This window comes from Mustela nivalis (genome assembly GCF_964662115.1).
Source record: "Mustela nivalis genome assembly, chromosome: 9".
NCBI lineage: Eukaryota > Metazoa > Chordata > Mammalia > Carnivora > Mustelidae > Mustela > Mustela nivalis.
Genome location: NC_139028.1, coordinates 7,435,631 through 7,451,387, shown reverse-complemented (window position 1 = coordinate 7,451,387; position 15,757 = coordinate 7,435,631). Strand labels below are relative to the sequence as shown.

At 38.1% G+C, this 15,757-nt stretch overlaps 2 protein-coding genes across 3 annotated transcripts in view; both read left to right on the top strand.

Annotated features, from left to right (window-relative positions):
* LOC309841116 (piggyBac transposable element-derived protein 5-like) overlaps nt 1–5,661 on the top strand; it is a 158,258-nt gene extending 152,597 nt beyond the window's left edge. The window contains exon 3 of the transcript XR_014298946.1: nt 5,593–5,661. The gene's annotated coding sequence lies outside the window, so the exon portion shown is untranslated. The remainder of the gene's footprint in view (nt 1–5,592) is intronic.
* Nucleotides 1–15,757, top strand: part of LOC309841112 (conserved oligomeric Golgi complex subunit 2-like) — a 680,432-nt gene that overhangs the window by 211,601 nt on the left and 453,074 nt on the right. The window lies entirely within an intron of this gene.

Sequence of the window (15,757 nt, the reverse complement as noted above, 5' to 3'; positions counted from 1 at the left end):
TTTTTATATCACTTTAATTCAGGCTTCAACCACTTCCTAGTCAGATCAGGTGAAATCATTTTCCTTTCCATACCCTCGATGTATTTCACTCCTAGTAATTCTTTTCTTAAAGATCTTATTTACCGATTTGACAGACAGATCACAAGTACATAGAGAGGCAGGCAGAGAGAGGGGGCGGGATGCAGGCTCCCCACTGAGCAGAGAGCCTGATGTGTGGCTCCATCACAGGACCCTGAAATCATGACTTCAGCCAAAGGCAGAGGCCTAAACCACTGAGCCACTCAGGAGCCCCATATATGGTAATTTTTAATCAACGTGGATTTGCTGCATCAAATAGTTCCTTCTTCTTCAAATATAAATATATAAATATATTGATCAAGTCACACGCATGTCTTAGGAGAATGTCATACCTTTAGTAGCAAACTTGAAATCTTGGCCATTGGTTATGATTTCTGGTTTGGTTTGATTTGGTTCGGTTTTTGTCATTTTAAAAATCCCTCCAGCCCTTGGCTCTGTCTGACCTGATTGCTTTCAGCTGTTTCTGCAACAAAGTTGTCCTGGCAGCGAAAACTCTCATTTTTTATAGTGACGCCCCCTTCTGAACACTTTGATAATAAAAAGCTTTTTTTTTTTTTTTTTTTTTTTTTTGGCTATGGTAAATGTGGAACATGTAGGGGCATGAGGTATTTAAAAGAGGTGAACCACAGATAAATTTCTCTAAGGGTGGGGTGAGGGTTACTCAAAAAGGAACTTGACAAGTCTTTTAAAGATATCGACAATCATTATAACATAACGTGACTGATTGTTACCGTGCTCTTAACTGGGCAAACACTTGTTTGGCTTCCAAGATAGACTAACATAGTTGAGATGGTTTTAGCAGCCTTCTAGCACAAGGTCTCATGAGGCAGGGATTCTAGCCACTGGCTGTGCAAGGCATGAGGCCTGTTAGTGATTCTATTTTTTCCTCTGCAGAATGGGTCTTTCTACATTCCAGGTCCTTTCTACCCCCAGTAAATAATGCGGCGATTCTCTCAGTGAGTTGTACTTTTGGTTTAAACAGCCAACTGTCTCTTAAAAAGAACTTTTGTTTAAATTCATTAAAAAAAATATGTCCTTTCAAAAAAATCTTTTTTTTTATTTTTTATTTTTTAATCCCATAGGTTTACTCTGATCCTGGAACTTTGTCATTTTGAACTTCTCTGCTGATTAAAATATTCTTCATCATGAGCACCTACTGCTCTCCTCTCCTGGTGGTGTCTCCGGAAGGGGTCTTCTCTAGCTCTTCTAGCAGGAGATGGGCACTTCCCCTCTACCCCTGTTGCCGGACCAACCTTACCTATCCTGCAGGGTCAGGTCGGCCTGGCCTTTCATCTGTTGTTCTCTTCTGAGTGGTTAGTTTTTTATAGATACCGTGCTTTGCTTTTGTCAGGATTTAGCCTGGATTATCAAAACCCTTTTCTTGTGCTACTGAAGCCTAAGAAACAGTCCTGATGAGAGAACCAGGAACTCGAACAGATCATATTTATCCTGAATGTTCCATCCTAAATGAAAAATACATTTCTGAGGAGCCTCAAGATCTCTGAAAAGGGAAGTTTCACCAACTCTGTCATGTAGGGGCATCAATTCCGATTCTGTGTCAATTTTCCTACTTTCTCTACCTCAGAAAGCCCACTCTCAACCGTTTCCTCTCTCAAAGGCAGTTGCTCTTAGAGTCTGCACATGGAACTTGGGGCCTGCTGGTCGTTGGCTACTGCTATCAGCTGTCTATCAGCTGCGGGGCATCAAGATGAGAATGTCTCTTGTTCTAAGACTTAATATAGTTTGGGGCACATGGTAAGCAATAATCACTTTTTTAGTTGATCCAAGTGTTCGACCTTTCATAATTATTCTAGTTCCACTATTTACTTGTTTTAAGATTTGTCCCCCCCCCCATTTTAATATCTCTTAAGGTGGCACTCACCTTGCACTTGAGGACATATCCTAGTTTAACTGACAGCATTTTTCTTAGTCAAACATAAACTATAGTGCATTTTACCCTTGATGAAAGCTAGGATGCAATTAAATATTCTATTATGGTTATGATTCTGATATTTGAAATCCTCCGGTAACTCCCTGTGCCCCCACAGTGTAGTACCTCACCTCCTCGGCATAGTATACAAACCATCTCACCCCCAGTGTTAACCCCGGGGGCTCAGCCTCCATCCCCAGGTGATGCTGCCAGATCAGCTGTCAGTTGTCATGAACTTGCTGTAGTTTCCTGAATGCACTGTGCTGCCTCCTGGCACTTTGAAACTTGACATACTCATCCTCATTCTTTGCTTTGCCCTTGTCTATCACCTCCCCTGAAAATCTGTTCCTAAGTGGCTTTTCCCAGCTCCAACCTACCCTTGGCAGTCTTTTATCTCCCTGTGGTAAAGCCTGTCACACTGCACCATGGACATGCCCGTTGTCCCCCTGAGAAGAGAAAAGGGACAGTGAGGGCCCCCCTGCATTTGCAGCTCTAGTGCAGAGCCCCATGCCTGGCTTGCAGGAAATGCCAGATCATGAAGACAAACGGAGATCATCCTCTGGCTAAAACCAGCTCTTCTTTGCCTACCGCAGGATCTGGATCATTAAAGAGCAGCCAGTTATTATTGCTATTTTTCTAGGGATTTTTTCCCCATATATTTCCCAAGTCTTTACTCTTTTTATATCACTTTAATTCAGGCTTCAACCACTTCCTAGTCAGATCAGGTGAAATCATTTTCCTTTCCATACCCTCGATGTATTTCACACCTAGTAATTCTTTTTTTAAAGATCTTATTTACCCATTTGACAGACAGATCACAAGTAGGTATAGAGGCAGGCAGAGAGATTGGGGGGGGGAAGGGGGGGAGCAGGCTCCCTGCTGAGCAGAGAGCCCGATGTGGGGCTCCATCCCTGAACCCTAAATCATGACCTGAGCCGAAGGCAGAGGCCTAAACCACTGAGCCACGCAGGAGTCCCCATATCTGGTAATTTTTAATTAACGTGGATTTGCTGCATCAAATAGTCCCTTCTTCAAATATAAATATATAAATATATTGATCAAATCAAGCGCATATCTTAGGAGAATGTCATACCTTTAGTAGCAAACTTGAAATCTTGGCCATTGGTTTTGATTTTTGTTTTGGTTTGATTTGGTTCGGTTTTTGTAATTTTAAAAATCCCTCTAGCCCTTGGCGCTGCCTGACCTGTTTGCTTTCAGCTGTTTCTGCAACAAAATTGTCCAGCAGCGAAACCTCTCATGTTTACAGTGGCGCCCCCTAGTGAACACTTTGTTAATAAAAAGCTTTTTTTTTTTTTTTTTTGGCTATGGTAAATGTGGAACAACAATGAGGTATTTAAAAGAGGTGAACCACAGATAAATTTCTCTAAGGGTGGGGTGAGGGTACTCAAAAAGGAACTTGACAAGGCTTTAAAGATATCGATAATCATTATACCATAACGTGACTTATTGTTACTGTGCTCTTAACTGGGCAAACACTTGTTGGCTTCCAAGAAAGACTAATATAGTTCTAGATGGTTCTAGTGGCCTTCTAGCACAGGGTCTCATGAGGCAGGGATTCTAGCCACTGGCTGTGCAAGGCATGAGGCCTGTTAGTGATTTTATTCTTTCCTCTGCAGAATGGGCCTTTTTACATTCCACGTCCTTTCTACCCCAGTAAATAATGCGGCGATTCTCTCAGTCAGTTGTACTTTTGGTTTAAGCTGCCAACTGTCTCTTAAAAAGGACTTTTGTTTAAAATCCTTTAAAAAAAAAGTCCTTTCAAAAAAATTTTTTTTATCTTTTATTTTTTAATCCCATATGTTTACTCTGATCGTAGAACTTTGTCATTTTGACCTTCTCTACTGATTAAAATATTCTCTCCAAAATGTCAGTTATTTGCAGGTAATTGCACTGTAGACATTCTTTACATATTTTTTAAAAAATCCATTCATGATTCTTAGTGAAAATCCCGGGAATCTGAAAGACTACCATTTGCTATTCATCGAACAGTTACTGTCTCCACTGACAGGGTTTCAGAGAACGTGAGCTCACAAGAGATGTAACCTTTTTTCCACTTTCTGCTACCATGTTTATTTCTATGTCACTCAGAGGAGCCTTCTTTGTAGAAACATATTATCCAATCTTTTATAAAGCTGAATTTAAATTCTGTCCCATCATTCCCCACAAAGCTTAAAAAGCCAAGCAATTTTGTTCCATTTTTTAAGAGCCCATAGATGGCATTTTTTTAATGTTGCATTTTTGAGTTTTCATCACTCTTTATGTTACTTCTACTTCACAGAAAAGCAATTCCTAATGACAATGTGAACTTCCTAGAAATGTGCAATCAAAATCCCTAGGTACACATTACTGAAGTTCTTCGTTCCCTTTAAACATTATTTCTCTCTTGATATGCATTCTTGTTTTGTATTATATTGCATTATAAAGTTTTTTTTAACAAACTGCATTTTTTAGAGTAGTTTGGGGATCAAAGTAAAATTCCCTTTCCCCACATACACACACCCTTCCCCATCCTGTACCACGGTGATAATTTTTCATGCTCACTGACCCTTCACTGACACATCATTATCACCCTAAAGTCCACAGTTTACATTAGAGGTCACTCTTGGTGGGGCACCAGGGTGGCTCAGTGGGTTAAGGCTTCTGCCTTCGGCTCAGGTCATAATCTCACGGTCCTGGCATCGAGCCCCAGACCAGACTCTCTGCTTGGCAGGGAGCCTGCTTTCCCCCAACCCCTGCTTTCCCCGCCTGCCTCTCTGCCTGCTTTGATGCCTGTCAAATAAATAAATAAAATCTTAAAAAAGCCTTTTCTCATAGAGTTCACTATTGGTATAGTATCTTATGCATTTTGACAACTGTGTAGCAATATATATCTAAAATATCATACATATCATACAGAACATTTTCACTGGCCTAAAAATCCTCTGTGCTCTGCCTGTTCATCCTCCTCCTCTCCTAACTGCTACAAACCGCTGACCTTTATACCATTTGCATAGTTCTGCCTTTTTTAGAAGGTCATATAGTTGGAACCTTGCAACATGAAGCTTTTTCAAATTGACTTCTTTCACTTATTATGACGGATTTTAAGTTTGTTCCATGTCTTTTCATTGCTTGATAGCCATTTCTCTTTATCGCTGAATCATATCCCATTGTTTCAATGGACCACAGTTTATCTATCCATTCTCCTCCTGAAGGACATCTTGGTTACTTCCAAATCTTGGCACTTATGGGTAAAGCTGTTACAAACACAGGTTTATATGCAGGATTCTGTGTACACAAAGTTTTCGCTCTTTTGGGTGAGTACCAAGGAGCACGATTGCTGGATCATATGGTAAGAATATGTTTAGTTTTGTAAGAAACTGCCCAACTGTCTTCCAAAGTGGTAGCACCATTTTGGTGTTCTCACCAGAATGAATGAGAATTTCTCTTGTTCCTCATCATCAAAAGCATTTTATGTTGTCAGTATTTTGGATTTTAGCCATTCTAATAGATGTGTAGTGATATATTATTGTTTTATTTATTTATTTATTTATTTATTTTAAAGATTTTATTTATTTATTTGACAGAGAGAGATCGCAAGAAGACGGAGAGGCAGTCAGAGAGAGAGAGAAAGGGAAGCAGGCTCCTGCTGAGCAGAGAGCCCAATGTGGAACTCGATCCCAGGACCCTGAGATCATGACCTGAACCAAAGGTAGCGGCTTAACCCACTGAGCCATCCAGGTGCCCCTCATTGTTCTTTTAATTTACAATTCCTTAATTAGACATGCTGTGGATCATCACAGCATCTTTTCATATCATTATTGCCATCTCAATATCTTCTTAAGTGAGGTGTCTGTTCCAGTACTTGCCAATTTTTCAATCAGGTCATTCATTTTCTTGTGTTTGAGTTAATAAATGAATAAATAATAATAATGAATAATAAATAAATAAATAAATAATGAATGAATGAATTTATTATATATTATATATGTTATATATAATATATATTATATATCTTATTATATATTAAATAATAATTTATTAAAAATAAATTTACTTATGAGGCCAAGAATTCAGAATCACAAATACTTCAGAACTAATAATAACTGCCTTCACTTGATGTTATTCTATAAGATAAATCCTACGATCAAGTTTCAATTTTAAATTCTTACAATTTTAAATTCTTAAATCCTTATGAAGAAGCATCATTTGGAGGGAGCATTTTCATAATTTAGCATCCATCAGCCTTTTTTTAAAGATTTTATTTATTTATTGGACACAGAGAGAGAGAGAGAGAGATTACAAGTAAGCAGAGAGGCAGGCAAGCAGGGAGGGAATCAGGCTTCCTTTTGAGCAGAGCCCGATGTGGGGTTGGATCCCAGGACCCAGAGACCATGACTTGAGATGAAGGCAGAGGCTTAACCCACCACACACGTGATGAGAGAGCCCCTCAGGTGCCCCTCATCCATCAGCCTTAATTGTTTGGAGGAAAATGTGTGGATGAATAATGACTTAGGGAGCTGATCTCTCTAAAGAATTTTCAAGTCTTTACCCCTTCAAGGTTTTTGTACAGTTCTGATAGCCTCTAAATATCAAGCTGATTTATACAGTGGCAGGCCTATTAAAACCTGTCCTCAAACCAGGAATAGAGCTTGAAAAATACCAGTCAAGAGCAACTTTGAGTCTTTTAAGGAATTTATCATCATTTCTTTGTTTTTGGTTAATATCTGAAATAGTTCCATATTACACTTGCATAATTTCTCCAGAGCTGACTTTGAAGGAGGCATTCAGTTCCAGCTAGTTCCATATTTTGGCAAGAACTATAATTCTATATATAAAAAAAAAAACATAATTTAGGGTGCCTGGGTGGCTCAGTGGGTTAAAATCTCTGCCTTCGGCTCAAGTTATGATTCCAGGTTCCTGGGATTGAGTCCCACAGTGGGCTCTCTTCTCAGCAGGGAGCCTGCTTCCATTCCTCTCTGCCTGCCTCTCTGCCTTCCTGTGATCTCTGTCAAGGAAATAAATAAAATTAAAAAAAACATATTTTATACCAGTTATTCATGTTTATTAACTAAGATATCACAATACAAATAATACAAACAGTTGCTCTTTATTAATACCTTCAACCAAGATAAAAAAATATATCATATTTTCTCCAAAAATTTTATATCATCTGATAGGTCAGATATATATAAAATTACATTTAAAGTTTTAAAAATATCAGCAAATATTTTCATTTAAATGCAAATTTCAAAGAAAATCTAGTTTTCCAAACATGACTTTTTATCCTATTTTTTTTAATTTTGTCGACAACTGATAAATTGTTTAGCGAGACTATAAATATTAGATCGAAAAATATGATTAATAGATGTAGGTTCAAATTATTATGTTCCATTAAAAATGATTTAGTCTTTGATGAACATCTGTTTGGTAATGTGTTGTATCCAGATATAGTAAATTAATGACATATATAAAATTATAGGGAAATGACACCTTCCGTTCCATTATGAGTAGAGCTTTTAAAATGCTATTTGTCACAACCTGTCATCTTGTCATTATGTAGCATTATGTAGCATTTAAAAAATGTATACTCTTCACTATGAAGTCTTTTAGAAATCTAAAATATGACTTTCTATGGTTTGTGTTTCCATATTCCTTTATTGCCAGTTTGAACAAATCCACATGCTTTGATTCAAAGGTAATAAATTCCTCTTATTTGGAAAAATGATGTTTATTTTTGTTCTCTCACCCTTAGCAGGTGGTTTCATTTTAGCACACTTCAGAGTTATAATTTCATGCGTATTAAAAGCATTTATTATGATCTACATGGATGAATGAAACTTTTATTTTATTAAATTATTTGCCAAAAAATCTGTTATTTTAAAAAATGTATTTCTTTTGAAGGGTTATTTTAGAGCATTCAGAGATGATCTAGTAGTGTGGTATTATGCAATTTTTAAGTAGGTTTGAAATGGTTGTTCATATGATTGTTTCTTTAAGGCTTTTGTCTTATTTTGGGTTTTTTTTGTCTTATTTTGTCTTATTTTGTCCATTATATGCTATAAAATATTTTGAAAGTAAATTTAAGGTATGTTTTACATAGTTTATTTTTTGGAAAAAATATTGAAATGACTTATGAAATTCAGTATACTCTCAACAATAATTTTTTTCTGAAATTACCAATTGTCTACTGTCTATTATATGGCAGATATTACTTCAGACTACACTGGTAAATAAAATACTTGGCTTTGTAGAACTTTTATTTTAATGGGTGAGACAATTCAAAGCTATAAACCTTAATAAAAATTGCATAGTGCATTCAAAAATGATGAGTACAATGGGGAAAAAGAAAAATTAGATCAGGGTGAGAAAAATCAAGGTTGCTAGGCAGGGGATGGGGAGTTAAGAATTTTAATAGAAAGAGCAGGGTAGTTACAATGAAGCTGACAATTGAACAAAGGTATGGAAAGGTGATGAATTTGCCCAGAACTATCAGCAATAAGGTCACTCCAGACAAAGGAATTGGCTATCTTGAAGGCCATAAGGTTGGATCGTGCCTGGCATATCTGAGGAATAGCAAGGAGGCCACTGTGAGGGACTGAAGAGTAGCAGGGAAAGAGGTCACAGAGGTTAAATGAGTGGCTAGATCATGTAAAAGCTTAGAAGTCATTGTAAAACTCTGGCTTTTATATTTGGAAACTTACTGTGTGATAGAATTTCTGCTAATAACTGAGAGTTCAAATGTCCATAAAATTTCAAGGATTCTTATTGTAGTAAGACAGAATAAAGAAAAAGAGTTCATATTTTCACGTGCTGTAACAAATGCTCGGAGATCCAAGTGTAGGAAGCTATGGGAGCACAGAAGAAGGCACTAAAATCACACCAATATATTTGATGACTGTGACTATATATAAATTTGTATTTTCTAGATTTTTTTATAGTCATGGAATCACACAGTATATACTATTCATTGCCTGGCTTTTCTTTTCTCAGCACCATTACTTTGAGAATCTCCAATTGTAAATAGTTCATTTTGATGTTGAATAGTAATCTCTTTAATGAATAGATCATAATTTGTCTTTGCTCTATTGATGGACATTGATGAACATTTCCACTGTTTTCAATTCTTAAAAATAAAGCTGCTATGAAATTCATATACAAGTCCTTGTACGAACATAGGGTTTGTTTCTCTTGGTTAAATGCCTAGAAGGAAAATGGCTATTCGTGTAACTGCAACATATTTTGCATTTAAAAAAATTTCCAAACTATTTTCCAAAGTGGTTGTATCATGATATATGCCAACAACAGTTTAGATTTTTTGTTGCTTCTCAATCTAGCTCAGACGAAGTACAATTAGCCTTTATAAATTTAGCCATTCTAATAGATATGTAAGCATGTCTCATTATGATTTTAATTTGTATTTCTTTAATGTCTAAATGTTGAGAAATTTGTCATGTGCTTATAAGCCATCCATATCCTTTTGGTGACATGTCTCTTCAATAATTTTCTTCACATGTAAAATTGGATACTCTGTTTGGTTATTAGTAAGGTTTTTTATTTTTATTCATTTTTTAATAATCAGAGTAGATGTCCATTATCAGATATATAATTTGCAAATCCCTTCTCCATCTTTACGGTTTCTCAATGGAGCTTTGATAGCTGTGTCTTTCAAGAAATATGCTACTTCTTTCCTGGTACACGGAGGTATGACTAGAACATTATCAATGTTGACCTTTGCAAAGAAAATCATGGCTTAAGATATATGTAGTCTGTGGTTGTTGGGAGTGTTCTGTAATATCAAGCATATCTAGTTAGTTGATAATTTTGTTCAAGTCTTACATATCTTACCAATTTCATGACCATTTGTCTATATAATCTTAAAATAAAAGTGTTGAAATTTTTTTCCATTTCTCTTCTAAGGTAGAAGTTATGATTTCTGTTCTTAGTTTTTTCCTATATATCCCCAAATCTGTTATTAAGTATTAAAAGTCAAGAATTATTATACTCCCTAATGAATTCATCCTTTTACTCTTCTTTTGACTTGATCTTTATGTCTGATAATGAAATTTGCTTTAAAATCACTTTTCATTATCTTGATATAACCACCAAAGTTATAGTGTGATTAGTGTTAATATAGCATATTTTTTCTTTTACTTTATAAAGCACTTCTATATTTAATCCTGAAAAAAAAAAAAAAAGCTTTTTAGCTCTGGAAGCATCTTTCTAAATTATCTTTTTTTTTTTTTTTTAATGAATCAGTAGCAATTTTTGTTAAGGGACCTAAACTGAAAGTAGGTTTAGAAATTTATTTATTTATTTATTTATTTATTTATTTATTTATTTGTTAAAAGATTTTATTTTGTTTATTGACAGCGAGAGAGAGAGAGAGAGAGGAAGCGCACAAGTGGGGTTAATCACGTGCAAAGGGAGAGGAAGAAGTAAGCTCCTTGGGGTGCAACTAGTCCCATGCAGGGCCGGATCCCTGTACACTGGAATCATGACCTCAGCCAAATGCAAACATCTGCCTAAACAACTGAGTCATCCAGGCACCCCTAGAAAATTTAAAAAAAAAAAGACCTTTTAAAAACATTTTGTTTGTTTCTTTTTTTAAAATATTTTATTTATTTGACAGACAGAGAGACAGGAAGAGGAACTATAAGCAGGGCAGAGGGAAAAGGAGAAGCAGGTTTCCCACTGAGCAGAGAGCCTGATGTGGGGCTCCATCCCAGGACCCTGGGATCATGACCTGAAAAGAAGGGACACTTATGGAGGAAGCCACCCAGAAACCTCTTTTCTTTGTTTTTAATATATGGCAACTGATGCTTCCCAGCCACAAGGAGCATATTACCCATTGATTAAATCTTTGATAACAACCTATTTAAAGAGGTGTGTAAATATATACTTACTCAGATTTATACACTTTGTGTTTTCTTCATAGTTTGGGGCTGGACCCCATGGTCACAACACTGCTTCCAGTCTTTGCCTTCCCATCATTTGATACCAGGTATTTGGTCAGCAAAGCAAATTAGCATCAAAATTAATAAGCCCTTGGCACCATATCTCTGGAGCAGGGGTTGCTCTTAGCCAAGGCCCAGAGCAGTTGACCTCCACTCGCTAGTCCTATAGCCCCAAGGACTAGGTCCCTGCCACCAGAACTCAGTCTTACATGTTATGCTAAGCAGACAAAACCAAAACAGGAAAGCTCCCACACCTTTCACTGGCATGCCTCTTCTCCCACTCCCTCGACGTCCAGTCAGTACCAGATGCCAGGGAGGGGTCTTGGTCCAACATATGGGAGGGAAGGAAGTAGCCACGAGCAAGTACCTGCCTCTCTGTGCCTTTCTTTCATGAGCAGGTTGTAAGGAGGAGGAAGAGGAAGGGGAAGAGAGGTGAACTTCAAGGGGTGAAGGCCTCAGGTAGGCAGCTGGCTCCTGCCAGTAGGAAAGGGACAAAGGAGAAGGCAGTGAGTCTTGCAGGGAGGGTGGGGGATAAGGGTTACAGCTTATGATGGAATCTGGACAGGAGTAATAGGGATACTAGTCATTTGAGTTCACCATTGGAAAGCTGGGCTGGGTGTCAGGGCAGATAGGCCTCCCTGGGCAACGGCACATGAGAGAAGGTGGAATTCTTCTCTGAGGATCAGGTGGAGCTTTGGGTGTTGGGAAAGCATAGACAGTATTGTTCCAGGGCCAAGGACAGGTCCGGGTACTCCTGGTTGGAGGTCAAGGCCACAGTATGATCCAGGTCTCCTACCACCAGCTTGAAGGTACCACATGCCAGCCACCCCTCATTATTGTGTATAACTCTCTGGTGCACTTATTGGCTTATCCATCAAATGACTCCTTCAGCAGCTTGAAAACCACCTCCACAGGCACTCCAGGATATGGGAGGCTTCCAGAGTGAAGATTTTGCACAGGATCACCCCAAAAGACCAGAAGTCACTCTGGTGGATGTAGATCTGGTCCAACATGGCCTTAGGAACCATCCACTTCACAGGCAGTCCACTGTTGGTTGTCTTTTTATAGTAACTGATGTGGTGATATCTCTGTCAAGGCTGAAGTCTGAGATCTTCATCATGTTGTCCTTTGTCACCAGCACTTCCCTGGTGGCCAGGTCTTGGTGTATGCACTTCTTGGAGGCAAGGTACTCCATGCCTCAGGCTACCTGATAGGCACAGGATACCAGGTCCTTGGAGGAGAGTTGCTCTGCTGCATTGTGGCTGATATTGTAACAGTACTCCAGGTCATGAGGCCTGACCTTTGGGGGACTGTCCCCACTCCTTCCCCTTAAACCCCGTGCCTCCTCCAAGCTTCCACATCCTGCAGGAAGATGTAATCTGACACCCCATTATTTCAGGGAGCTGTTTCTGCGACTTCAGGGTAGGCGCCTGGTGGCTAGCGCATCTCTGCCCAGGGACAGGTGGCCAAGGAGTGCTATCTTTTTGGGCCCAAAGTCTCAGGACAGGCATGCTTTCTGCCCAGACTCCTTCCTAAGAGTGGAGCATGCGCCCTGCCCTACTCATCCCCTCCTGTCTCCTTAGCAGCCAGGCTTCCGTCTCTCTGCACAGGGAGCCGGTGACACTTGTATTGTACAGTACTCCAGGTCAGGAGGCCTCTGGGCCTCCAGGTAATCCTGTATGTTGTCTTTGGAGACATATTCCATGAGAGTGTACGAAGGACCGTCCTGTGTGCAGGACCCAGCAGGTTGATGGTGTCCTTGTGCTGTCCAATCATCTTCATCATCTCCATTTCTGAGATTAGGTTTGATAGGTCTTTCTCTGTTGCATCTGACTTCAACATCTTCACAGACACTTTAGTCAAATGGTTGGATTTGTCTTTGTCCAGCCCAATGGCCTCCTCCAACACCACCTGCCCAAAGTAGGCCTGTCTTAAGGGTCTGCCTAAACTGCCTACAACCAGCCTGCCTCAAGGCAGTTATGAACTCTAGATTATCCTCAAAAACATTAAGCCACAAGCTAAAAGTTCTCTTCACTAGGTCTCTTTCGCAGGTCTAATTTTCTTATCTTTCATCATTTATCTTTTTCCTAATTCTTATTTTCAGTATAGTTTATTTTGCTTCCAGGTGTTTCCCCTGGTTTCCGTATGCTGTTTCATAGGGAAGAATTATCCTGTCTTAAAATTATTTCTTGAACATTCATTACATCTCTCAGTTAAAATGGGTTCTTTTATCCTATTGATTCATTTGAGTTTTCTCAAAATGGGAAGAATTTTCAAAATGGTGTTTTCCTCAAGGTTCAGAGTATGTCTTCGCCTCATCTTTACTCTTTTTGAAATTCACTTTTCAAATTCTTGTCCCTCTTTTTATCTTTTTAAATTAAAATGTTTTATTTTTACTATTCTTTTATTTGAGTATAGTTGATATTCAGTGTTACATTGGTTTCAGGTTTTCAATATCTCCATACATTATTCTATGATCACTATAAATATAGTGAATATCTGTCACCATATAACACTATTATAATATCATTGCTATATTCTCTACACTGTCCCATATCTCTTTTTAAAATCTCTGATATTTATGTTTTCTCTTATTCCAATTTTCGACCATCATTTTACTTGGTTACTTTAATAAAATATGCTTGATTACACACTCTTTGCTGAAAACCATAGCATTTGATTTATAGTAGTCTTCTTCTTCTTCTTTTTTTAAAAATTAACATATAATATATTATTAGCCCCAGGGGTACAGGTCTGTGAATCGCCAGGTTTACACACTTCACAGCACTCACCACAGCACATACCCTCCCCAATGTTCATAACCCCACCACCCTCTCCCTAGTCTCCCCACCCCCCCGGCAACTCTCAGTTTATTTTGTGAGATTAACAGTCTCTAATGGTTTGTATCCCTCCCGATCCCATCTTGTTTTATTTACTCTTTTCCAGTCCCCCAAACCCCCCACATTGCATCTCCATTTCCTCATATCAGGGAGATCATATGATAGTGTCTTTCTCTGGTTGACTTATTTTGCTAAGCATAATACCCTCTAGTTCCATCCATGTCATCGCAAATGGCAAGAATTCATTTCTTTTGGTGGCTGCATAGTACTCCATCATATATATATATATATATATATATATATATATATATATATATATATGAAATTCATTTTTTGATGGACATCTAGGTTCTTTCCATAGTTAGGCTATTGTGGATATTGCTGCTATAAACATTTGGTGCACGTGCCCCTTTTGATCATATAGTAGTCTTTACCTCTATCAGAACCCCAGGAAGCTTTATTTATTTATTTACTCACATAAACAGATGATCCAACACAACGTTTTTTGATGTTCAAATGTATTATAATGTCTTACCGCTTAACACTATGCTTACTGTTCTCTTTCACTGTCTGACTAAATCCTCATCATCACTATGCCATTTAATCAGAAAGAACATTTGAACTCAGAGTTCTCTCCATCTCAGGGATTGAAGACTCCACCCTTCTGTTTGTGCAGGTAAAATAAATGTTGATATTGTCTGTCCTGCACATACTCCATCCTGTTCACCAGAATATTCACCATCAAAATATATACAAAATAAAAACCATACCTCACCACTTCTATTACCACCCAGCATGCTAAAAACACCATCACATGTTCCTGAATTATTGACTTGATTGATAACCCCACTTCCACACATACTGCACTCCTTTCTCCCTGCAAATTTATTTTGGTACAGCAACTTAACCTAAAAATCAAGTCAGATGATTTTATTCGGCTGTTGAAAGTCTTTTGGTATCTTCCCCTTTCATATTAAATAAAAACTGAAGGCGTTTCAATGTACTAGAAGGTCAAGCATCAATACGTTCTTCCTCTCTCCACCACTATGAACTCCTCATTGGCCTCCTTGCTTTTCCTCAAAAGTAACAGACCAGCTGTTCACACAAAGTCTATATACTTACTTGCTCTGCCTAGAGCAATCTTTTCCTTTAATATTTGTATAACGCCCTCCTTCACTTCCTGGGTCTTTGTGCAAATAACATCTCCTAAATGAGATATAACCACCCAACACAAAAGAAAATTAACTTTCATCCCAGCATTCTCCAATGGCTTTTACCTTTCTTGTATTTCTTTGTAACACTTATCACCATCAACCATCAATCATTATTCTATTACTGGTTTATTTTCTTATTGGAGACAGAGAGAGAGAGAGAATTGGGAGGGGCGCAGAGGAAGAAGAAAACACCCCACTGCCTAGAAAGCCTGCTGTGGAGTTACATCCCAGGACCCTGAGATCATGAACCAAGCCAAAGGCAGTCACTCAATGGACTGAGCCACCGAGGTGCCCCTCTATTATTGGTTTATTTCACTATTATATTTCAAAAGAATGTAAGCTCTTTGTGGTCAGGTATTTTATATGTTTTATTAATTGAAGTATTCTCAGAAAGGTAGCTGGCAGATTGTAAGGGCTCACTAAACTGTATTTTGTTGTTATTATTGGGCTCCTTTATGGGCTTTACCTCTTACACTAGACGTCTATCCTTCAGATGTAAGCAATAAGAATAGAGCCCTGCTGCCTGTTCAAATGAGTAAAAAGCCTGTATTAAGTGGATATTTTAAAAGCTAAATGAATGGCTTAATAGTTGTATATAGGGGGAAAGGGAACATATTTTCCACGGTTTAGAAGTGGAGTTCTTTTATAGAGTTCTTGTACAAGCCGACACTATTGAACGATAATGGGCACTTGTACATTCCAATTATGCAAACACTTTGGTAATTTATATCCTTTTTTTGT